Source organism: Lissotriton helveticus, chromosome 6, assembly GCF_964261635.1.
Source record: "Lissotriton helveticus chromosome 6, aLisHel1.1, whole genome shotgun sequence".
NCBI lineage: Eukaryota > Metazoa > Chordata > Amphibia > Caudata > Salamandridae > Lissotriton > Lissotriton helveticus.
Window position 1 is genome coordinate 733,478,084 of NC_136067.1, and position 24,195 is coordinate 733,502,278.

A 24,195-nucleotide genomic window follows, 5' to 3' on the forward strand; every position below is an offset into this window, starting at 1 on the left:
CTCTGTTCGACCCATGAAGACAGAAAGTAAACTGTTTGAGTGGAAACTTTATTCGCTTTTGGTTATTTGCTACAGGGCCCATACACTTTGTCTGTTTAATATTAGTCACTTCATTCAGTTTCTCTACTGTTACCGACAGAGGCATTGGACCTACGATGGAGGGGTCAGAAATCAAGGTGCCCAACTGTCAACTACCCATTGAGGACCAATAGTTGGTAGCCAACTTACAAATTCAAAATCAGTTCAAACACACTACTCTTGGAACCATGCTATAGAAATAGAATATTGCAAATGGAAGTCTCAAACTACTAAAGAAATTTAATCTAACAAGAATTATACACACTATTAGTTCTGCTATGAAGAGCAAAAGAACCTGATGTTCTGAAAATAATCTGACTCTCTATCATGGATTTAGAAACCAGATAGTTGCAAGCACAGTTTCTGTGGAAAGAACATTAGGACAGAATAAAAGACTTATACAAATTTAGATAATTTAGTTATTGTATTAAAGATCCAAAATAAATACATATAAGTAACATTTTAAGAAGCTTGTCTGAAGTCTAACAGCTCATAGTATAAAACCACTCATTTGGTCAAAGTAAATCGATTTCTAAATAACATAACCCATAAAAGGGTATTTTAGAGTTAGAGATATGCTACCACCAACAAAGTCAGGAGAATATATGGTGTGGCTTAACGGCTAGAGCTGCTGACCTTGAAACTGGGGAACCAGATTCGAGTCTGGCAGGAGGCTCAAGCATCATGTGACTCTGGGCAAATCACGTAATATTCCCGTGCCTAAAATAAATTACGCGTTCGTCTGTAACGCAACTGGTGCTCACATAAAATGCTCGGATACCTTTGTGTCGAGTTTGCGTGATATAAAACTTAGGAAAAAAGAGCTCTCCTAGCATAGGCAAAGGGATCAAGTTAGAGTCCACTAAGGAAAAAGGTCCATGGGGAGTGGAGCATTAATTAAGAAAGTACTGGTGTGGACAGCTCCAAATCGTCCAGCAGGCAAGTTCATCATCAAAGAAAAAGGCAAGGGACATGTAAAGATAGTCCGACAGGTAGACTAGAGGCAAAGAAGTGAAGGGGGCCCAAAACACAAAAGACGGCTTGGCTCCCTCCTCCTTGGAAAGTCATTTTTAAAACTCTAAATCATCCATTTGTGACATCAGTTGTCACCATATGATGGTCAGACCGTCATGTGACTATTCTTCCATTCACCAGGTACAAAATTGATACTCCAACATATTCTACCATGTTGCTAATGAGAAATGACTGCCCATTCCGTCCTCACAGAGCTTATTACATGGTTTCTCTTTGTGGATTTAGTCAAAAGGTTAGGTTCCTACCAATTCATACACAAAGAAATACTAAAAAAGTGTTTTGTTGATTAAAGAATGTTGCATAAACAGACCAGATAAAGCAACATTTGGGGAAACATAGCAAAAGTCCGTTACACCAGGCTATGAAATAATGCACCCTAAGGAAAAAGGCAACTCAATGCATTTTAACATTTGCATTTCTTATTTAGTAAAATAAACTCCTAATTAAGTTCTAGCATTACATGAATAAATCAAATATGTCATATATGGAAATATTTGTAATGTTCTCAGTGATCATTACACAAAAATGTTCAACTCTAAATACGGCCTACTACCATAATTTCAATAAAGAGCCTACATGCAAACTATTCTTAAAACTCATTAAAATAAAATCATTTCTAAACATATAAGATCTTAATAATATTAGGCACTAATACTGAAAGTTTCAGTCATATAGCATATTGCATACATAAATTGCACCACTGTCTATATTGTTATGGTGCTTTACAATGAAGTCAATAAAAATGACAAGTTTTGTCTTTTAATTGTCATAACAAATGTGTTAAATGATAAAGTAATCAGTTAATAAACATGTTAAATTCCTTATTCGATTAATCCTGCTATTTCTACATATCCATGCACACTTTTATGGTGCTGATTCTTCAACTTTTCTCACTAAGTTTCAGTGACAGTGTTGTTTTTCTACACATGTGCCAAGTGTTCACAAGAATTTCCGTTGTCAAAATCAGTTTGTGTGTAGTGTAAATAATGATCGGCTTTTATCCTGTCTCAAAACTGAGCTTACTTTCTTTTTTCCACTCAAACTCCCTGCCCTTCCACTAATTCCTCAGCGGCTGCTATGTGGTTAACAGTGGGACAAGGGGCCAACTCTTTGACTCCACTGTAAGTAAAAGGATGAATGCTGTCACTTCTGCTATGGGCGTATTAATGAATTGATGTTCATGCTTCTTTGTTACGACTCATATTTAAAATCAGCAACTACCTTTGGGATACTACCTCAGATCTGTTTGATGACCTTTGATTGATATTTGGCCAATTTAACTCTCAGAAAAAGCACCGAACCTTCCACCTTCTAGGGGTTTATGATTAATGCACATTTTCTCAACCCAATTTATCTAACCGTAAGAATATGAAATGCAAGATTTTCACTAACTTTTGTAATGCATACCTTATGACATTCATGGGAACAGCCTTCATCTACGCCTTGCACCCAATGCCCCAGCACCCATGTGACTTGACTTTGACTTTTCCTTTATCTAGGTACACAATGTGGCTCTTTAGATTGTTCTGTATCCAATTGCCCATCTCCAATGCCTGTTAGATAAGGCCTTACTGTGCACGAGATAACACACAGAAGGAGAACACCTAACTTTGCCCTCCTCAAAGATAATATACACACACAAAAGAAAGTAAGGTGAATATAAATTGCAAGTTTTTCAATTATATATATATATATATATATATATATATATATATATATATTTTACAGCAAAAACTTCTGAAAGAAGATGCCGCACACCACTTCAAAGTTGTTCTTAGGTTTTAATTCTCCTGTAGGTTCCCCACCTACACGTTTCGGACATACACTGGCCCTGGTCACGGTAACAAATACTTGTCCTTTGTTTGTTTTAGATATTTATACAAAAGACTCCATTAGGCACTTTAGGATGCATTAGGGCTTTGTAGTTTGATACTTCGCTCAATCACGAGCTTATCCACAGATGGAGTTGTAGAATCTGGCAAGCGCAGTAATTGCGGGATATTATTTGGCGCCATGATTAATATCATTAGCGCAAAAAAGAATACTCATGAACCTAGGTGATAATTTATCTGATTCACCTTAATGCAACGAAGTCGCAATTAATTTGTTCATGCGATATTTAAGTGATGACTGAGTGTCCACGAGACCATATTGGCTGAGTGCCTTTTTATGACTCTATCCCTACAGTGTTCAAACCAGATTCATACCCCTCCTCACTGGGATAACAAATAAACTGTTAAACATATTTACATTTCACTCTCTTTAGGTTTTCTCCAACACCCTGGATTTATCTTAGTCACGGATTCTCACTCTATGTAATAACAGATGTCACCAAAGCTGAATCACAATGAGTCCTAAAGAGGGAAAAAGATACATTCCAACATGCGTACTATTCAGTCCAGGAATTCACAGATGTACGTGCATCTCCTCATCGCCGTTTAGACCCCACGGGCTTCTGGTTTTAAAGCGAATGATCAACTTGGATTCAAGTCGTCTGAGTTTCTGGATATGATTTCCCCCTCTTTCATTCTCTTTGATCATAGCTATCCATAAGTATTTAATGTCTTTCCATGTTTTACCTGGATGGATTTTCAGGTCTTTGGAAATTGCATAGCTGTAGTCCTTATTTTCGATTGACCTTATATGATCCAATATTCTTTTCTTCAATGGACATTTTGTTGAGCCAATGTATTTCTTGCCGCAAGAACATTGTATTTGGTAGACTACAAATTGGGTTTCACATGTTATTTTGTCCCGAATCTCAAAAGTCCTGCCTCTGTGATCGGTGATCGATTTTAAATTGTGTCCAACCTTGCAGGCTTTACATGATTGACATTTGGTGAAACCTTGCTGTTGCTTGTGTAACCATGTAATTGGTTTCTCTTGTTTGAAATGGCTGTTGACTAAAGTGTCTTGAAGTGATGGAGCCTTACGATATGTTATCAGTGGTCTATCACCTATCAGAGTGCCGGATCTTTTTTCAAGACACTCAAATGCTTAGTGAGGATTTGTCGTATTTTCAAACTCTCCTTTGAATATATTGCTCGAGGAGAACAAAGGGCAAGAACAAGAGCAGAAACGCTAATAGTGAAAAACAACAAAAAAGCTAAACCAGATGATGACAAACCTCGACTGATCCTGACATATGTGCATGTGTGCAGGACTGTATGGGCGGATGACTGTGTATGGGTGTGTTAGTGAGTGAATGACGGTCTCAATAGTATCTTAATGAGTAACTACATATGTTTTAATCTAGTATATGTGAGTATTGATGTATATAAGTGATTATATGTGAGAGTGAGAGATTGGACGAGTTCCTGTATAAATAAGTATGTATTTCTATAAGTGATTGTTTAAGAGAACAAGTATGTGTACGTTTCTGTAAAAGTAAGTGTAGTGGTGTGTGAATAGCTGTATATGCAAATATATGGATGTTTGATAGTTTATTTGCATGTGTGAGTATGTGTGTGAGACTCTATGGATGAGTGTCTGTGTGTAACAAGATGTATAGGTGTATGAGTACATATAGAACTGTTGGTGAATGAGTGGATGTGTATGTAGATTTTGGAATTACTGAATAGGTTGTTCTAACTGGTATTGGTATCTCCATTTTTTTGAAAAATGTAAATTCTATTTTTGAATGTGTGTATCAAGGGTTATATTACGCTGAGGGGAGGTCTGCCACTCTTTCACAAGGATGATGTCATCAGTGATGTCATTTGAGATCTCATCAGTGATGTCATGAGTGATGTCACTGACCATGTCATGAGTGATGTAATATGTGACTTCATCAGCAGTGCATTGCGGGCGCGCGAGTTATATGAACTAACTATAACAGGGGAATTTCAATGGTTTGTATGAGTGAAATGTCCAGCTATAACATGTATGAAACCTATGGTTTTTTCAGTGAATTTCTAAGGTTTTTTTTAAATGCTAATTCCTACCTATAACGTGGCTGAAACCTATGGTTTTTTCAGTGAATTTCTAAAGTTGTTTAAATGCTAATTCCTAACTATAACGTGGCTGAAACCTATGGTTTTTTCAGTGAATTGCAAAGGTTTTGTAAATGATAATTTTTAAATGTATTAATTGTTATTTTTTTATACTGATTTACTACATTATTTTAAATTATTTATTTTAGACATTTTATTTTTTAAATTACATTAGATATTTTTTATATAAATTGAAAAATAAATGTTTTTTAAAATATTGAAATAGTAGTATTTTTTATTTTTTAAAACATTTTTTTAATTTATATACATTTTATATAGCAGGCAATGATATCCTATGGAAGGAAATTCAAGTTACTGTAACTACGGTTAGAATTACTTTTCAGGATCAGTAGTGGGCTGAAAATGCAGCACTGAGGTCTCTCCTGATAACAGGTGAGTAAATCGGAATTCGTAGTTCGTCTGATTTGTGAGGAATTTTTTAAAGTTCCAAAACTCCACACTTAAAAAAATTTCCAAGTGAGACCAGTCAATGTTAGCCTATGGAAGGAAATTCAAGTTACTGTAAGTATGGTTATAATTACTTTTCAGGATCAGTAGTGGGCTGAAAGATGCAGCACTGAGTTCTCTCCTGACAATAGGTGAGTAAATCGGAATTTGTAGTTCGGCTGATTTTAGAGGAATTTTTTAAGGTTCCAAAACTCCACACTTAAAAAAATTTCTAAGTGAAACCACTCAAAGTTAGCCTATGGAAGGAAATTCAAGTTACTGTAAGTATGGTTAGAATTACTTTTCAAGATCAGTAGTGCGCTCAAAGATGCAGCACTGACGTCTCTTGTGATAACAGGTGAGTAAATCGGAATTCGTAGTTCACCTGATTTTAAAAGGAATATTTTGCTCAATAGTGAAGGAAGGGGGCGGGGCCTGAGGTCACATGTGTGCAAACACGCCCTGTGGCACTGTAGTAAGCGATCACTTTAATTCATGTCATGTTGGTTTTAGAATGTATTTACTGGTGCTTGGTTACCTTAGAATGTCCTATGGGCATTCTTGGGATGATGTCTGTTAGAGCCAGTTGATTTTTACACTGGCTCTCTTTCCATGTAATCTATTAATAAATAATCCTCAAGACAACCAGCTGTTCCAGCTCATTTACTACATTTTTATTGGCGACGAAGCTGATTACATGGATGAACCTGCGTGCCTTAATTCAACAAGATTTTGTGCTTTCCAACTATTTAAATTTTTTTTAAGAAAGTCGTCCTGGATTATTTTACCAGATTATCCTGCTGTTCGTGTCATCTTCTTCTTCCAAGAAGATACAAGATTTATGAAGCATTTGCAAGATTCTAAACATATCGGTGTGCAGAGAACATATGGTAGGATCGTTTACTTTTGGACATATCGCTGTGCAGAGAACACACGGTAGGATCGTGTTGTTTACTATTTATTTCAATCCTACAACTGGATGCGTGTCCTCGTTTTGCCCCGATCTGCTGAATTTGTTTTTTTTTAAAGTTTGGGCACATTTCGTTTATCATCAGTGAATTTACTGGGTTGCATTTTTTAAAACGGATTTCATATTGGCCTGACTGCAACAGTCTTTCTTACCTGTGACGTTTTGTACTCTCGCCACAGCAACGGCTGTACTACTCTCGCTTGTGACGTCTTCCTTGCCTCCGTTGCAAGATTCTTCCAAGTTTCAGTTCCCTCTTGCTATTGGTTGCAGTAGAACGTCAACTCCTTTGTGATTCGCCGCCCTCTGCCTTCGTCATCAACTTTCCAGCTTTCCCATTGGACCATTGTATCAACAACGTCGTGATGACCTTTATCCTTCTCTGTGTACTTGTATCCTACCAACCTAGCGAAATGCTTCGGAGCGGACTCGATCTGCGTTGGAGTCGATCTTTGTGTGTGTTTTTCGCTGATACACACAGCGTTTGGAGTAGATCTTTGTGTGTTCTTTACTCATACATCTTTCCAAGATTGGTTCTGGTACACGACGACGTGATGGATCTCTGACTATCCGTGTGCTGGTTTCCTGGCAAAAAGGACGCTTTCATTCGTTCTTTCACCGAGAAGCTTATCTTCGTCTGTTCACTGGAGTTGAGAGAGCTTGCCTGAGCGGATTTTGTTTTTAATTTGTTTTGTTCTTCGCTGATCCGCACAGCAGTTCCTCAGTTACAACTATTTCTACTTACTTTATTTAAACGGTATGGTGGAACGAAGTGTTATTTATATTTTCTTTTGTGTGCCACGTTATTTATGTTTTCATTCACGGAGAATTTTACTATAATGCACAGTATTTCTCTCTTTTCTCATAAAGCTCTATTTTTAGTACGCTGTCGTGCTCTGCTGATTTAGTCAGTAGTATTTGCTTTTCCTCTTAGGATTACTAATTCTCGCTTCTTTGCTTATGTCCACAGTCACTTTTACTATATCTGTGATATCCCTACATATGTTCCTGCATGCATTAATGTTAAACAGAGCGCTATAGCATATGTATGTGTTTTTGAGTACACTTATCTTCTCATGATTTTTTTTAGTGTGTGTTCTTATAACAATATATATTTTTTTAGAAATCTAATTTTCTTTTCCATATTTAAAACTATGTGCACTTTGCAATCAGTCAATCCACCTCCTTCTTTTCTGGATGCTCCTGGTGAGCCCACCATTAGGTGGGAAGTGTGGCATGATGCCTTTGAAACATATTTAGGAGCTATAGGTGCATCCAGGTTTGCTGATGAAAGAAAAAAATGTTTATTGTTACATTCTTCGGGGTTTGAAGGAAGATCAGTATTTAAACATCTTCCTGATCTTCCCGAAGTAGACCCTCCCTTAAATTATGTTTATTTAGAGACTGTACAAAAACTTAAATTACGTTTTGACAAACAGCCCAGCCTCATGGTCCTTAGGCATACATTTTTTAAGAGGAAACAGTTATATGGTGAAGACGTTGATTCCTATATATCTGCTTTGAGGAAATTAGCTTGGGATTGTAGGCTTGAAAACTTTTCTGACCAGCGTATCAGAGACCAATTTGCATGTCATTGTAGAGAGAAAAGCATCAGACAAAAGTTACTCTCTTTGGGTGACCCTTCCTTAGATGAAACTATAAAGATCGCTAAGAGCATCGAAATTTCTATGGTTTCTTTAAAGGAATTGGAGGAAAAGATTATTGAACCAGTGAATGCCATCAATTTTAATTCTTCTTCTAAATCATATAAGAAACCAGTTAGGGGTGGTTATATCAATCCTGGGAAGTCATTTAAACCTTCCAAGCCTAATACTATAGATGCTAATACGTGTATAAGATGTGGTAATGTATCCCATCCTAAGGGTTCTCGTTGTCCAGCTTCTAATGTCACCTGTAATTATTGTAAAAGGGTTGGACATTTTGCTAAGGTTTGTCTCAAATTAAGGGGGCAAGGGCAAAAGAGTTTTAAAAAACCCACTGTTTGCATAATTGATTCAGATTCTTCTTCTGATGGGGAAGTTGTTTCTGTTGTTACTGACGATGTTGTCGTGGGAGACCCTAATGATTGTGTGGATCCCATAGCCGATTTTCAAATTGGTTCAAAATCTGTAAAACTTTTAGTGGACTCTGGGGCAAAAGTAACTATGATAACGCAAAAACCTTTCGACAAAACTTGGGAAGGTACGCAACCTCTTCTTCCTCCTGACCGTGCACCAGTGTCTTATGAAGGCCGGAAGATTGATCTTCTAGGTTATTTTGAAGATGAGTTGTGCTTCAAAGGAAGGAGGATAAGGGGCAACATTTATGTAGCTGTCAAAGGTCTTGATATCTTGGGCTGGTTCCATCAGGGTTTATTTAAGATGATTTTGAGGCCTGGTGCTAAAGACTAAATTCTTGTTGTTGATTGTGCTGATGAAGTTTTGTCTCTTCAAAAAGATTTCCCATTAGTTTTTAGTGGGGAACTCGGGAAAATAAAGGGATTTAAGCAAAAAATAATTGTCAAAGATGGTTCACTGCCAGTTAAATATAAACTAAGGGGTGTACCATATAGTGTAAGGCAAGATTTAGACAAAGAATTGCAACTGCTCTGGGAGAAAGGTGTTATCGAGCCTACAGAGTCATCTCTTTGGCTTAGTCCTTTAGTCGTAGCCAGAAAAAAGGACGGCCAACTTCGTGTATGTGTAGATTTATGGTCGGTGAACAAAGACATTTGGGTTGACTCACATCCTTTGCCTAAGATCCAAGATCTCTTTGCTTCTACGAAGGGTGCTCAGATTTTTTACTAAGCTTGATCTGGCCAGTGCCTATCACTAGATCGAGCTGCACCCGGAGTCACGTCATCTTGCGGCCTTTGTCTCTCCCCTGGGAATGTTTCAATATCGACGTATGCTGTTTAGATTGGCATACGCTGCGTCGGTATTTCAGCATGTAATGTCCAACATTCTCAGTGGAGTAGATGGAGTTTTGGTTTTCCAAGATGACGTACTTATATTTGCAAAGGATTCTTGTTCACATGACAAGATCTTGCATAAAGTTTTGGGCCTTTTTCAAGAACATGGGGTTGTTCTTAAGCTAGAAAAATGTAAAAAAAAATTGTACAGAGGTGAACTATTTAGGGCATGATCTCACCCAAGATGGAATCAAGCCAAGACCAGGACTCTTAGAGGCTATTTCTAATGCTGCTACTCCCACAGATAAAACAGGTGTGAAATCTCTCTTGGGTCTCTGTGAATACTATTCGAGATTCATACCACAATATGCCACCATCGTTCGCACCATCAGCAATTTGTTAAAGAAGGGAATTAAATTTGCATGGTGTGAGGAATGTGTTTCTGCTTTTAAGATGGTTAAAGACAGTCTGAGTGTAAGTTCTATCTTGAAGCCTTTTGATCCTAGCTTACCGTGTTGTTTGACGGTTGATGCAAGTCAGGTGGGTTTGGGTGCCACTTTGTCGCAGGTAGAGAATGGTGTTGAAAGGATAAGTGGATTTGCTTCCAGAGTTTTGCGTGCTCCCAAATTGCAATATTCTGTCATAGAAAAGGATTTTTTAGTGTGTGCATGGGCCATTGATAAATTTCGCTCTTATGTGTGGGGTATACGATTTTTATTGCAAACGGATCACAAGCCGCTTGTAAACATCTTCAGTGGGACAATAACCAAGTGTTCTACCCCCAGGACTATGCGCATGGTGAGCAGGTTGTTACAATATCATTGTGATGTTAAGCATATCCCCGCTGGCTAGAACGGAAGAGCAGACTTCTTTTCACGGTTTCCTTCTCCTAACTCACTCGATGATGATGTTTCGTTTGCTGATCTTATTGGTGAGGATTGCGAGGACTGTCTTGTTGCTAGTGTTGATATCCCTGAACTGAAATTTTGTTCTGAGGAGGAGTGGCTGCAAGCTTTTGCTAATGATTCTATTCTTCAAAAAGTTTGCAGTTTTATCAGGTCTGGCTGGCCAAGAGAGAAAGTTCTTTCACTTTCGCTTCAACCTTTTTCTAAGGTCGAGGACGAATTGTCTGTGGAAGATGATATTCTTTTACGCAATGACAAATTAATTCCACCACAAGTTTTTAGAAAAGGTATTATAATCAGGGCTCATGAGGGACATTTAGGGTGTTCATTTACTAAACGTCGTATTCGTGATACCTTTTGGTGGCCAGGTATGGATGCTGAGGTCGATGAGTTTGTTTTGGATTGCAGTATCTGCAAATCTTCTGCCAAATCTCTCAAAACTTGTGTCCCTCCACTAATTCCGGTGGAATGTCCAGATCATCCTTGGCAAAAAGTAGGAGTTGATGTGATGGGACCCTATACGACACTCAGTGGAGGTGCTAGGTTTATTTTAGTGATGATTGATTATGCGTCAAAATGGCCAGAATTCAAGTTAGTCAAGGATGTGGACTGTAAAGCTGTTATTGATTTCTTGAGTGAAGTATGGAGCAGAGAAGGTTTTCCGGAAATTCTTGTTTCTGATAATTGGAAACAGTTTGTTTCTAAAGAAGTGGAAGATTTTTTGTCTATTTCTGGGGTCAAACACAGGAAGAGTTCTCTAAATTATCCTCAAGGAAATGGACTTGTGGAGAGAATGAATAGGGTGGTTGGTGATTGCGTGAGATGGGCAAAGGATAGGAATTGTGATATTGTCAAATCCCTTAGGAGCATGTTTTAGTTCTACAGAACCACTCCTCATTCCTCCACAAAAGTTTCCCCTTTTGAATTAATGAGGGGAAGGAAATCAAACACTTCTTTTCGTCCAGGTTGGATGTCAAAGTGGGCTGAAAATGAATCTGATGTGGAGAAGTTGATGTGTTTTGCAAAAGAAAGTGCAACTTTTACTCAAGAGAAACAAAAATCAACCTTTGACATTAAGGGGCAAAATTGTGCACCTTGAATGTTGGAGATTGTGTCAGAATTAGGAAATCTACTCATGTTAATAAAGGGGGGAGTAAATTTGGTCTTCTTGTCAAAGTTCTCAAGATAGTTGGGAATGCAGTTAAAGTTGAAGGAGGGTTTTGGTGGAACTTGAGTAAAGTTGCTAAAGTTAATTGTTCTGACCAGGAGCAACCTGGTAAGAGTAATTATCAGTCTGCTTCCAATATTGTTCTTAGGAAGAGTTCTCGTTCTATTGTTAAGCCTTTTAGGTATAAAGAATAAATAATGGATATTGTGGATGTTTGGGGGTGGGGTTTTCTGTGTGATTATTTTTTTTATGTACTCTTATTGGTTTTATGTTATGAACTCAGTAGATTTTTGTGGTTGTTATTTATTCACAGTTTTTTTTTAAAGATTATTCAGAAGGGAAGGTAATGTAGTAAGCTATCACTTTAGTTCATGTCATGTTGTTTTTAGAATGTATTTACTGGTGCGTGGTTACCTTAGAATGTCCTATGGGCATTCTTGGGATGATGTCTGTTAGAGCCAGTTGATTTTTACACTGGCTCTCTCTCCATGTAATCTATTAATAAATAATCCTCAAGACAACCAGCTGTACCACCTCATTTACTACAGGCGCGTTTTAGGCTGGGGAATTAATTCCTCTTCAATCCTGAGGTCCCCTGTGAGCCAACTAGCCCACCAGGTACCTCCAGTATGCGCCAGGGAGCTGCATTGCAGACAGAGGTTCAGAGGGCACGCCCCCTTTTTACAACACTCTGCAACGCAGCTCCGTGGTGCTTACTGGAGGTACCTGTTGGACTAGTTGGCCCCTAGGGTACCTCTGGATTGAAGAAGAATTAATTCCCCAACTTAAAACGCTCCACAGGGCATGTTTGCACACATATCACCTCTAGCCCTGCCCCCTACCTTCACCACTGTGCAAACATGCCCCGTACTGCATTCTAAGTTGGGGGATTAAGCCCCCTTGCATACTGGGGGTCCATGAGAGCCAACTAGCCCACCAGGAACCTCCAGTATGCGCCAGGGGGCTGCATTGCAGAGAGGTGTAAAAACAGGTGTGGCCTCATTACACCTCTCTACAACGCAGTCCCCTGGTGCTTTTTCAGAGGGGGAACTAATTCCCCTTGCATACTGGGGGTCCCTGGGGGCCAACTAGCCCACCAGGAACCTCCAGTATGCGCCAGGGGGCTGCGTTGCAGAGAGGTGTAATGAGGCCACACCCCTTTTTACACCTCTCTGCAACGCAGCCCCCTGGCACTTTTTCAGATGGGGAACTAATTCCCCTTGCATACTGGGGGCCAACTAGCCCACCAGGAACCTCCATTACGCGCCAGGGGGCTGCGTTGCAGAGAGGTGTAAAAAGGGGCATGGCCTCATTACACATCTCTTCAAGGGAGCCCCCTGGCCCATACTGGAGGATCCTGGTGGGCTAGTTGGCCCCCAGGGACCCGCAGTATGCAAGTGGAATTAGTTCCACCTCTGCAAACGCGCCAGGGGGCACGTTTGCAGAGAGGTGCAGTGAGGGGGCATGGCCTCCTGATCTTGTTTAAAAAAAAATGCTTTTAAGAAGGGGGCTGTGTAGCCCCCCTTCTTTTTCTTTTTTTTTGGCCCTGGGGACCCCATCCCCCAGGGCCTGCCCCCAATTTTTATTTTTAAAAAATCGGGAAGGGGGCCCCGTGGCCCCCCTCCCAGGGCCATACTCCGCCCCGGGGACCCCACCCCCGGGGCATGGGCCTTTTTTTATTTTTATTTTTTAAATTAGGAGGGGGGGCTGCTTTGCCCCCCTCCTGTGGCCACCTTTGGCCCCGGGGACCCCATCCCCCGGGGCCTGACTTTTTTTTTCTTTTTTTGGTAGGGGGGCCCGTAGCCCCCCTCCCGGGCCACTTCTGGCCCCGAGGACCCCATCCCCCAGGCCTGGCCCTCCTCGTTGGCGGCCGTGGGGGTCCCCAAGCCCCCCACGGTCCCTGCCGGCTCCGCGCACCTGTGTGAGCCGGCATTGCTTTTCTGCATGGAGAGCAGCTAACATGCTGCTCCCCATGCAGAAAAGCAATCCGAGAGAGCAGGTTTCCTGCTCTCTCTTTCAAAAATCAAAGCAATTTGCTGTGGTAGGGTGGGAGTCGCGGGGCACCCCAGGACACTGCAGGATCCGGCCCTGGGGTGTGGCGGTCCCCAGGGCCATCGAGGGCTCCAGGAGGGGGGCCGTGCGGCCCTCCTCCCAACATCTACAAAGCCCCGGGTGGTGGTGGTACCCGGGGCTGGGGGGTCCGTCACGGACCCCCCTATTCTACATATTAGTGCCCCGGGGAGGTTGCGGTCCCTGGGGCGTGTTACACAGTTTTAAAAAAAACAATAAAATAAAAAAAACAAAGCCCTGGGGGGTGGCGGTCCCTGGGGGGCCTTAGAGGCCCCCATCATTAATATCAAAGCCCCGGGGGTGGCGGTCCCCAGGGCTGCGGGGGGCTGTATCCCCCCCGCTATCATAATTACTTTGCCCCGGGGGTGGCGGTCCCTGGGGCAGTGTGGGGTGGATTGGGACCCCCCCACACTTTTTTTCTCATTTTGCCCCCGGGATTTATATATATATATATATAGAGTTAAGCCAGGAGCACATTCACTTTGTTAAAACTGCCCTCACCCACAACAAGTTGTGGCGTGCTTCATCATAGGGCTGCTGCAAAACGCCTCAGCTCAAACCAACGCTCGAGGCGGAGCAATATGGAGGGGTAGACAATACAATTAGAAAACGAAAAGTTAAGGATCCTAAATGGGTACAGACGATGAGTGTTAAAACATACTAAGGGATATCGTCATAACAATTTTATGTGCACCCTTGTGTCTGGCCTAAGCTATACCTCTCTGAAGAGATCTAATTAGAGCGAAACACTGTGTCAGGTGTTGCTTTTACTCATTTCAGGTTGGCTTGAGTTCGTATTTTACCATTTCAAACCTGTAATACTGTGCCTGGAGTGATGAATGGCTTTTGTCATTTTGCAGCTCGGCAAGGACAGCACTGTGTTAGTCCTATGCTTAAAGACTTTGCTGTAAAAATGGCAAAATACTTTGTCCTTTTCTATCTGGGCATGGATGGCACTGTGCTAATCCTATGCTTAAAGACTTTGATAGAAAAACAGACCTTTGAGGTGAGCAGATCTAGAGTGTCGCTGGTGTTGAGTGCTCTAACAGGAGCTGCTTTCCACCTAAACTGAGAACTACCCAGAGTTCTCTTCTTCTTTTTTGCATAATTTATGCGTCACTCTATGCCTGAAAGGGTTTTGTTTTGAGATATATATATAGATATGTTATGTTATGTTATGTTATTTTGTGGCTTCTATAGCGCACGGCTACTCAGAAGAGTGTCCCGGCGCTTTATTAACATCCTAAGAAACAAACACAACACAGAAAAAGATGGGGAAAGAGGAAAATAAAATCTAAGAGGCAAACAGCCAGGTTTTTAGGCTTTTCCTAAAGGATAACAAGTTTGAATTACTGCGTAGCGCGAAGGGCAGAGAGTTCCAAAGCTGAGGGGCCCGGAGCATAAAAGAACGGCCTCCCAATCGGGCCCTCCTCACACAGGGAACGATGGCGAGTAGCTTCGATTCTGATCTCAGGGATCGGGAGGGATGGTATTGCTTAAACCTACTCTGCAGGTATTTAGCCCCGGTAGAATAGAAGGCCTTATGCACGAGGGTCAAGGTTTTGAAGACTATCCGCTGTCGGATAGGCAGCCAGTGAAGCGAATGCAGAAGGCCTGAGGCGTGGGCTCGCCTATGCAGACCAAAGATAGCCCGGGCCGCCGCATTCTGGACCACCTGCATCCGTTGCAATAGGTATTCGGGCAGGCCAAGATATAGAATGTTAGCATAGTCCAATCTTGAACCAATCAAGGCCTGCACCGTAATCCTCCTATGATCCTCGGAAAGCAACGGAAAAAACTTCTGAAGCATGCGGAGAAGTCCAAAGCATGTGCCCGTAACGGCAAGGATCTGAGATCTTAAGGTCAGACCGTTGTCAATTTTGACCCCCTAATTCTTCGCTAGCTGCGATGACTGCCTCGGAGGAGACATGTCCGCCGGCCACCATGCCTGCCAGTCCGGGTTGGATTGACAGCCGAAGAAGAGTACCTCTGACTTATCTGAGTTGCACTTGAGGCTGTTTAGTTGGAGCCATTGGAAAACAGCCCCAAGGCACTCACGGATACTCTCTCCGTCAAAATCCTCCCCTTTCCGGCAGGTGAAGAGCAGCTGGGTGTCATCCGCATAGGATACGATCTGGGCTCCGAAGGACTCCGCCAGAGCCGCCAGAGGGGTCATAAAGATGTTAAACAGAGTCGGGCTCAATACAGAGCCCTGCGGGACTCCGACTCCCAGTGGCGGCATCTCAGCGGAGGCTGAGGAAACCCAGACCGACTGTCGGCGACCGGCTAAGAAAGATGTAAACCAGCTGAACACCGTCCCCCTCAGACCGATCTCATGAAGTCTGATGAGCAAGCCCTCATGGGGGACGGTGTCAAAGGCCGCCGACAGATCGAGCATGATCAACATAGCTCTCCCACCCAGATCTAGCGTCTCCTTGATGGCCTCAGACACCTCCAGCAGCGCCGTCTCCGTACTCAGATTAGGGCGGAAGCCCGACTGAGTGGAGTGAAGCAGGTCATTGGATTCCAAGAAATTGGAGAGCACGCTATGAACGTGCTTCTCCAGGGTCTTGGCTAGAGCCGGCAGAAGAGAGATCGGCCTATAATTGGCCAAGACCTCAGGAGCCAGACCGGACTTCTTAATAAGGGGGATGACCATGGCTTGCTTCCACGCCAAAGGGACCTCACCCTGGCTGAGAGAACGATTCAGGAGGGGGTTGACCAGCGGGTTAACAACCTCCGCCATCTTCGCCAGAAATTTGGCCGGGCATGGATCAAGCGGCGATCCAGATTTAAGGTTGGCCAGAAGAGCCAAGGATGAGGCAATTGATATAGGCGGAAAGTCTGACAGGACAGGTCCCGAGGGAATCGATGGAACAAGGCCAACCTCGGGGCCAGGTAGGGCAGCCGCCGGCCGCGGTGGAATAGACTTCTGTATCACCTTGATCTTCGCGGTAAAAAAGCAAGCCAGATCCGAAGCCCACTTCTGAGTGGGAACAGACTGGGCTGCGCTCGACCGTGGGGCGATGTATTCCCTAACGATCGTGAAGATCTCCTTACAGGAGTTCGAGGCATCCTCAATCCTCCTGGCAAAATAGATTTTCTTCTCAGCAAAAATCGCTCGATGATAGGCTTTGACCCTAGTCCTATATTCGAGTCTGGCCTCTGGATTATACTGGGCTCGCCAGGTCCTTTCCGCCACCTTGCACTGCCTGCGAGAAGCAAGCAGCGCACCAGTAAACCACGGGGCAGAAACCCGTTTAGGTAATGGTCGGGGAGGTCTCACAGGGGCCAGATCATTTAGCCTGTCCTCAAACCAGGCCTGCAAGGATTCCAGGTCGCTATCCAAATCCCCCGTCAAAGGGCAAGGATGTTCACATAGTGCTTTAGACAGCAATTCGGGAGTCACCTGGTGCAACGCCCTTGTCTCTGAACCAAACTGCCTAAGGGCAATGCTCCGGGGTCTCTCATTGGCCGGTATATAAAACTGAACCAAGCGATGGTCGGTCCAAAGAACCGGCAAAAGTGCTGTTACCTCTATGGGGGAGGAAGAGAAGACCTGATCCAAGGTATGGCCTTTGTCGTGTGTAGGTTCGAAGAGAAAAGGAGCTATAGATTATATATATATATATATATATATATATATATATATATATATATAAGTTAAGCCAGGAGCACATTCACTATGTTAGAACTACCCTCACCCACAACAAGTTGTGGCGTGCTTCATCATAGATACCAAAAAACAATAGGGCAACCCAATAGTCCCAAGGAACTGGGTATGATCAATAATAAGCAAACATATGTTCCTAAAGGAATAATTTTACACTATTTACAATTTCAAATTTGTCACAATAGTGAACATGAAATCACAGTACTCAAGAGTCAGTTTATCAAAAATTGTTTCTTTTTTTATAAAGGTTTTTCCTCCAAACATATACTTTCTCAATTGCATTGGTCTTATTCCATATGCCCATCCATGTACGGCAACGTAAATCTGTACTACTACTCAGTTTTTTAACATGTGCAGTACGTTTTTGACACTTTTCTCAAATATATGGACAGTATTAACAGATCAGCCTTATGTACATTATTTAACATTTATAACCATATTTGAAATCCATTCAGTGATGATAATATATACAAAAAAGTGTCAATATCGTCGACTTTTTGGTCTCACATAAAGCCATTTATCGAGACCATCATCAGGACATGCGTTGCACCATGAATCTGTTACAAAACAACATAGGTATAATCAATTATGTACGTAAAATCTCTTGAGAACATGCTATGTATCATCTGCTCACACCCAACTAGGTGATCTCTTTTAATTCTAGTGCCCGTTTATATATACATCTAATCCAACACCACACCACTGGTGCCAAAACCAAAGTACACCCATTAACTGATACGTGTTAAACAACAAACATATACACTCAGTGGTCATGTCCCTTTATGTCATGCACCCACTGGTTGGACTAATCGTGATATTGCAATACTCACAACGACTATTGACACAAGTTCTCTGGACCTATAAAACAAAACCACTACCATTAGCTGTTTAAGTATGTGTTTGTAACATATAGAAAAAGACCAAGCCTCGTATAACGGTCTTACCTTCTGCCTCTAATGATGTAAGGTTCCAAATAAATAAATCAAACAGATAAACCTATGAGTGTGGGTGCCTCAGGCTACATCAAAGCCATACACAGTTAATACAACACAGTCAATAACAATGCAAATATGTACTCACAATTACACAGCAGTAACGAAAGCAACAAAGTTTGCCCTCGCAGTATCTGAAACGAAGATATGCCAATACTGTATTATAGATTACCGGTAAAACTCGATCAGAATCTACCTCTAATGCGTGTTTAAACTAGAGGTCACCTTACTTGTGTGAAAATGCAATTCCACCTCGTCCGCCCTCTCTCGTCAGGAACGTCGAGCTATTGCCGGATCGTCCTCCTATTTCAAAATCGCCAGGGGTCCGGAACAGATCATGTGACCGCGTCAATGTCCTATAATGACGGCCATAATAGAGTGGTCACTGGAACATTGCTATGCGTTTAGGGCAGGCCTCGGCTATTACTGGGCAATAACGTCACTCACAAAGGCTCAATATAAAATAAAGAGTCAGGCACTGTTAGGGTATATAGCCGCATCCATACTGTAGCGTTCTCCGTTTTGATCACGGACAGATCACGTGACAGCGTTTGCATCGTACACTGTCGGCCATATTGGAGTGGGTACTGAAGCATTAAACTTCCCTATTGCAAACCGACTATCAAAAAGGCAATGGCTGTATAAATAAGTACAGGCAATAACATTAAATATATAAGTATCCATAATAGAATAAGACACTCCAAAGATCAAACCACGTATCAAACGACTGGATCAATGATACTCATTATTCTAAACATTATTCCCGTTCCAAGAACAAATGTAGATACAGTCTCCTATGTCAACTAATGCATCAACGAAGGGTTGCTTGCCATTCCACAAAGAAGTTTAACCCTTTCTTCACTGTGTTAGCTGACCAGATCCAGATCGGGGGAACTCGCAGGAGGTGAAGTAAATTCCTTCACTATTGAAAACATTTCTTTGCTCATGTTGGTAGCTGCCTCAATTCTTTTAGCAAAGTAGGACTTATTTTCAAGCGTGATGTCACGATGATATGTCTTAACGGAATTCCTATACACCTCCCTAGACACCAGATCGTAGTGGCGACGCCATACTCTTTCCTCTTTCTTGCATTGCCATCGTTTCTCGGCCAGTGCAGATGTAAACCAAGGCGCAGATGCCCGGGAAGAGCTTTTGCGGGTGGCCAGGGGGGGAGCTAATTCATCAAGGCGCTGAGCAGTATGTAGGAGATCGAGGTCGGCCTCAAGATTGCCTGACATCTGGCACGGATAGGTTAGCAGTGCCTGGGCCAGCATATCCGAGGATACGCGATGAAAGGCCCGTGAAGACTGGGTCGGGCGTTCATGCACATTTGAAAAGGTTCTATCCAGGTGCGTGATTTGAAAGTTCACCAAGTAGTGATCCAACCATAGCACTGGCTCTGGAATAATTATGTCCACAGGGATAGTTGAAAAGACTTGATCAAGAGTGTGGCCCTTGTTGTGAGTAGGGGCAAAGATATAAGGGATAAGCCCCAGAGGAGTGGTAGTATCAAAAATCCTGATAGTATCCCCTGCATCTGCTGTATCCATGTGGATATTAAAGTCGCCCAGAAGCAGACAGTGCTTTGATCTTAGGCAAAGAGAAGAAACAGCGGAATGAAGCTCCTCATGAAAAGAGCCTAACAGGCCAGGGGGTCTATAGATCAAGAGCCCAGTACAGGATTGATATGGTGATAATGACAGCGAAAATCCCAAGGCCTCAGTTCCCTGAATATCCTCTGTGGGAATGATATTACAAGCAAAGCGCTTATCCACCACCAATGCAACACCACCATCCCGGCCATTAGCCCTGTCCTTCCTAAAAATGGCATAATTGGGTGGGAGCACATTGACAATGTCAGGGCCCGAGCTGTCGCCCAGCCAAGTTTCGGTTAAGAAGAGACAGGTGGGTTTGGCATCGGACAGTAGGTTATAAAGGTCCAGCGCATGTTTACTGAGGGACCTGGTATTCAGGAGTAAACAAGTACTCTTCTTAGGAATGACCTTGGGGATAGAGATAGGGCCATTGCCAGGTAGCCACCCGCAACTAGGGCAGCGCCTGTTGTCTTTGGGTCTGCAGGGGAAAACAGAACTACAGTTACCGGCGTTTCCCTTCAGCGTGAGAAGCTCAGCCGCCGTGTACTTGAACATCTTACCCTCCAGAAAGAATGACAGAGTCCCTCCGACTCACCGCACCCGTCCGCTTCCGAGACGCTGACGGGCGCAGATGGGCTGTCCTTAGACGCTCCTTAGGCGCGAAAGAAGGCACGTCCGCTGCTCGCGTCCGCTGCGCGGAGTCGGGGCAACAAAATATATAGCGTCACCGGCCCGAGGCAGCACCACTAGTCTGCCGACCAGCCGACCAGCGAGCCAGCCTCCCCCCAAGATGGCCACCAAAGATGTGAACCGGCCTACTGGTCCCAGAATACCGTGAGAGAATTATGCACTCTCCACCCCTCCGTTCTGCATTGAGGTCAACATGTTTCTGCCGGATTCCGTCTCTCTACCGGCATTCATCAAGACAAAAGGGATCCCTATGCTAAATTTCCTGGTTGTCACAATATAACACTGGTACTACTACTGTACTAAATGTTACTCCATCTGTTGATATGGTGCAGTCCAGTATACTTACTCATCTAAGAAATCTGTGGAGAGAATAAAAACAGTGAACCCAGTCTGTACAGTAGTAAACCGACAAACAACATAAATAAAACAAGTGAAGAAATTGTGCTCTCAGTGATAACCTTATAAAAACAACCAATTTGGTGCGACACGGGCGTTCTATAAAAAATATAGATTATATACCCTCTCACTTGGGCAGACAATGGCCCTATCTCATTAATTCTGAACACTCAGTATGAATGTCATATTTACAAACATTTTGTGCCTATGTCTCAATGCTGTAGTGAACTGTATAGAAATGGTTGTGGTGGCAAAACATGCTCCAACCATACACATAATTTTAGGCGTATCCTTAAATGTGCTTAGGATCATACATCTCCCTCCACTCGGCGCAACTTACTGAGTTTACTGAGATGAGCGCTAGAAATGTCACAGGAGTAGAGGGCGTCCCCCTGTTCACACACTGTGAGGAAAGATAGTCGTTAGGTAGGTAAAGCCTTAGACAGGGCCAGGAGATAATAGGTACAGTCCAAGTCTTTTGGCCATGCCCTGTACATTATCTCTTACCTACGAAGGAATCCTGATCCAAATGCTGCAACAGGTATGAGCAGACAACCTTGATGAAAGTGTGACTACAGGTCCTGCCCCCTTGCGGAATTCATGCTGTGCATGGCGAGTTCACCATAGTTTTACAGCAGCACTAGAAGGATACAATCTCCCTCCTTTACCGCACCTTAGCGTGTGAGACACTTGCCAGTCCAAATGGCCAAGTAGACTATACCAAACCATCACATTCTTTAGCACACACTACCACACATGTCCTGAAGAAAGCCAGCACACTATGGAGCCTGAACATGTAGACCTTTTTTTCCAGGATATCAGAGGCATAATAATAAACTCTACAAATAACCACCTTTCTCCAGTTTTTACCCTGTCATAGGGCCCACCATTAAAAATGAACCTTTATTAAAAGGGACCCTGTGGACAGTTTTTAACATCACTTTCACTACACCACTTTGCACTCATAAAATCCTGCTCCGCTGTAATTCAGGCATCGTAGGTGCACTCAGCACCTTAGGTGGGACCCGATGATGAAGCATGCCACCAACTAGGTTGGTGGGTGAGGGAATTCATAAAAAACCGAATGGTTTCCCACACAAACAACAAGCTTCAAAAGTGTAATCCAGTTCTGCTTGACTGGAATACATTATCTCTTACCACCAATGCCTAATGTGTACAACCTTTGGCCTTCAGATAGCATTATTCTTTTAAATGCAATAAAGTGTTGAAATAAGACCTATTTGTACAACTGTCTGAAAAAGGTCAGCAAACCGGCCCTTAGTGACCACTGGGCATATCTTTCAGGCATGCCTAGTGGCCTGTTAGTGACTAGTGCAGCTTTCTGCTGCAGCAGTACTCTGCACCTAGTCCTCCTGTACTGAGTCCCTGTAGTGAAATGGAATCCACAGTTCAGATTTGAGCCAAGCCCCACATCCACTGCCCAGATACCAGAGCACACGTTGCCAAGACTTTGGCCATACCCAATTGCCTCTGGATGTAGAGAATAGTATTTGACAAAGTCTTATTTATTAAGCCATCATCATCTAGTGCCCACTTGGCTTTCTAGGCTTCAGACAGAATGGCAAAACTACTTCAAATGCAGCTTCCGTGGTGGTGTTATTACTAGAAGAAAGGCACTGAATGCTTGTAACTTTGCCCATAGTCCCAGTTGGGCACAACCTTACTTCATACCCAGAGGAATCCGGGTGCATGGTGTGAACAACATCTATTCTCTGCCTCTAGTCCACATGCACATAGAACCAAAGTATTAGCATCCGGAAGGCAGGACCTCAGTACGTTGGTGCATGCTCTGGAAATAGGGTACAGCCTGCAGACAAACAATACATTCAGTCCCACTGATGCGACCACAGAAGGTGCAGCTTCTGGCAATGCCAGCGTGCACTGCGATGAGAGCATGGCCTTTGGCCAAACTGTGCCCAGTTTACATCTCCACATTGGCCCTATTGGTATTTGACCCTACTTCCAGCTTTAAATAATGTTTGAGGTTTGGAGCACTACTGGCAAAGTGACCTTGAGAATAAATACAGATGCTGTGAACTGTGCAAAGTGTGTTAGCCCCTATGCCAATAGAAGGGTACATGGGCATTGAAGATGGAAATACAGCAGTAGAGCAGGTAATCATGCTGTCAAGCAAGAGGCACACTCTTTTGCCTCTTTTCAACCGAAGCACTCGCCGGCGAGGCCCATCCTTACTTACAGAGGGGTTGGGATAACTAGAACACGGACAATAAGTGTCTCCTTGCGCTAAGACGCACTTGACCTTATTATAGGTACGGTGGGATTACAGGGTGTCTTTTCCTGACTCCCACTTTTTATATTGTCTTTCACGGTATTTGAAGAAGCGCACTGGGATCCATTAGCGACTCACTTGATGCGTGAAACTAGTTGACCACACTGCACTTTCACCCCACTTTCACAGACTGAGAGCAGCGGGAGTATACTTATCGCTCCTACATATTTGTTTTAAAACTAGGCTCCAGTCCCTAGCTTTCTTAACCTTACCTTCCGTACCCTTGAATACAATTGTGCTCGGGTATCGGTTAAGGAATTTTATCCACAAACACACACACCTTTTCACTAGGCCCACACACCGCATGCACAACTGCGGCATCTCCTACAAAAGATCTCCGATAAAGAGCTCTCTTGTGGGGCACGTGGGGGACAGCAGTGCCACCCCCACGTGGAGCGTGCCCATTGATGAAGCACGACACCCGCAAGGGTGTGTGAGGGCACTAATTCCAAAAGGAGGAATTCCCCCACCTTCACCTAGATCCCACCGGTCTCACTCTTGGAGACTATGACAACACTACCTCTCAACAACAATTGGTTGAAGAGTTCTCCCTTTTAGGAACAGCTACCATCCATTGTGTTTGAGCACATGAGAAAGACATGGATCTGATTTTAGACCCGAGTAGAGCTCCTTACGCTAAACTAAAAGATGCACTTAAGTTAGTAGTGTGACTAGTAATAATGCAGTGGGTACAAATATGCTTCCTGAGTTTCCTAGGGTTTTTTGAGGTCAGTTAGGCTATTCAGAGGGACTTATACATGAAATAGTTTTGAGAGGCAATGTACATTCCATACCGAGCAAAGTTAGAGGAGTGCCAATAACAGTGAAGGAAGCCTTATCAAAGGCATTGGAAAAACGGAAGGATCAATCAATCAATCAAGATTTATAAAGCGCGCCTAATTATCCAAAAGTGTATTCAGGCGCTTGCAGGTCCTGGAGGCTTATTAGAACAGCCAGGGCTTGAT

At 42.9% G+C, this 24,195-nt stretch overlaps 1 protein-coding gene across 2 annotated transcripts in view; it reads right to left on the reverse strand.

The window, feature by feature from the left end:
• KLHL32 (kelch like family member 32) overlaps positions 1-24,195 on the reverse strand; it is a 945,199-nt gene that overhangs the window by 650,444 nt on the left and 270,560 nt on the right. The gene's annotated exons all lie outside the window — the stretch shown is intronic.